This window comes from Mercurialis annua, assembly GCF_937616625.2.
Source record: "Mercurialis annua linkage group LG4 unlocalized genomic scaffold, ddMerAnnu1.2 SUPER_6_unloc_2, whole genome shotgun sequence".
NCBI classification, from domain to species: Eukaryota; Viridiplantae; Streptophyta; class Magnoliopsida; order Malpighiales; family Euphorbiaceae; genus Mercurialis; species Mercurialis annua.
The window spans coordinates 77,501-80,000 of record NW_026605949.1 but is presented as its reverse complement, the minus strand read 5'-3'; positions in this window follow the sequence as shown (position 1 = coordinate 80,000).

Sequence of the window (2,500 nt, the reverse complement as noted above, 5' to 3'; positions counted from 1 at the left end):
ACTTCCTCGGCATTTAAAATGCGTCGTCGAAAAGTCATGGAACGCGGCTCGTCGCATGCCTCGGCATTGAAAATGCGTCCTCGGCAAGCACACACGTCGTAAAATAGCATACAACGTGACACCATAAGCTATACATTCACCGAGATTCATTTCGGCAAATGCTCGCCTAGGTTTCCGTCAAAAAATACCAACAACCTACACCTCGGGGGCCGGGCCCCCCCGAATCCGAAAATATTTTTTCCAACACCGAAACGGGTCGACGAGTTTTTTTTCCTTCCCTCGTCAGTGCCATAGGTGCGCCAAAAGGCGCGCACCAAAAGCCTTCGGCAGTTGGTGCAGGGAGGTGAGGCATAGTGCACCCCCCTAAAGAGCTCTTAGGACTTTTTTTGGACTGACAGGAGGAAATATCACATGTGCCCAGCAACCCCCCCCCCCCATTTTTAAAAATCGGCATGGAATTTTGATCTGAAATTTTGGAAATATGTTTATATATACCCAAACCTGCATAATAACAAATATCAGAATTTTTCGAGTCCCGGAAGTATTTTATTTTATTTATTTATCGTTTTACCTTCGGAAATTCATAACCGGCAAAAAAAAATTCCAAAAATCACCAAACTTCTTTCTAAATTCCTCATTTAATATATATTAACTACTGTATGAATATTGTTCGAGGAAAGTATTATAGAATTTCACTTAGTGCAAGACATATACATTTTTACACAGAGCAGAGGTTCATTCGGCTGGGAAGCAAAACCAGCAGAGGTTCATACGGCTGGGGAATGTATGCAAGGCATGCCAAGGCATGCCGAAGGGCTGCTGAAGCCCAGCCGAGAGGCTGCCGAAGGGCTGCCGAAGCCCTGCCGAAGGGCTGCCGAAGCCCTGCCGAAGCCCTGCCGATGCCCTGCCGAAGCCCTGCCGATGCCCAAGGGCTGCCCATGCGCTGCCGAAGGGCTGCCGAAGCCCTGCCGAAGCCCAGCCGAAGGGCTGCCGAAGGGCTGCCCATGCGCTGCCCATGCGCTGCCGAAGGGCTGCCGAAGCCCTGCCGAAGCCCAGCCGAAGGGCTGCCGAAGGGCTGCCCATGCGCTGCCCATGCGCTGCCGAAGGGCTGCCGAAGCCCTGCCGAAGGGCTGCCGAAGGGCTGCCGAAGGGCTGCCGATGCCCAAGGGCTGCCCATGCGCTGCCGAAGGGCTGCCGAAGCCCTGCCGAAGGGCTGCCGAAGGGCTGCCGAAAGGCTGCCGAAGCCCTGCCGATGCCCAAGGCCTGCCGAAGGGCTGCCGAAGGGCTGCCGAAGGGCTGCCGAAGGGCTGCCGAAGCCCTGCCGAAGCCCTGCCGAAGCCCTGCCGAAGGGCTGCCGAAGCCCTGCCGAAGGGCTGCCGAAAGGCTGCCGAAGCCCAGCCGATGCCCAAGGGCTGCCGAAGCCCTGCCGATGCCCAAGGGCTGCCGAAGGGCTGCCGAAGGGCTGCCGAAGGGCTGCCCATGCGCTGCCGAAGGGCTGCCGGTGCGCTGCCGATGCGCTGCCGAAAGGCTGCCGAAGCCCAGCCGAAAGGCTGCCGATGCCCAAGGGCCGCCGCTGGGCTGGCGAAGGCCTGCCGACCGGCTGCCGAAGGTCCTTCCGATGGACATGCGAGGGCCTTCGGAGGGACGTCGGCGGGCCTTTCCGAGGGTCTTCGAGGCCACACACGCGCTCGCGTCTCGCGCCGAGCTGCCGAGTGCCCGAGTGCCCGCACCCGCACCCGGTCCCGCACCCGCACCCGCACCCGGTCATTAGATTAATGCACGGGGGGGGGGGATTTTCCGCAATTCCGAGCATTTCGACGCAATTTTCCGGCCGGGCATTTTCCGCGATTCGCCGCAGTTTTTCCGGGCGGGGCATATCCGTAATTATCCGGGGGCATTTCCGTAATTTTGCCAGGCAGGGATTTTTCCGCAATTTCCAGCATTTTTCGCATAGCGCGCGCGCGCCGCTTGCACCGCGGACGAGGGCTTGCGGCAAGCCCGCGGGGGGTGAGGAATGGTGCACCCCCCTAAAGAGCTCTTAGGACTTTTTTTGGACTGCCAGGAGGAAATATCACATGTGCCCAGCAACCCCCCCCCCCCCATTTTTAAAAATCGGCATGGAATTTTGATCTGAAATTTTGGAAATATGTTTATATATATCCAAACCCGCATAATAACAAATACCGAAATTTTTCGAGCCCCGGAGGTATTTTTTTTAATTTTTTAATCGTTTTACCTTCGGAAATTCATAACCGGCAAAATATATGTCCAAAAATCACCAAACTTCTTTGCAAAATCCCCTTTCAATGTATACTAACTACTCGCAAATTATTGTCCGGGACATTTTGCTTCCAATTTTATTTTGCTCGGGACACTATCATTTTGTGCACTTTTGCCGCAGTTTCCGCCACGCGGAATGGGCCGAAAATTCATAAAACATAAAATGCGCATCCGAAAACCACCAAACTTCACGGAGGGCCTCCCAGTGGTCCACTCGACG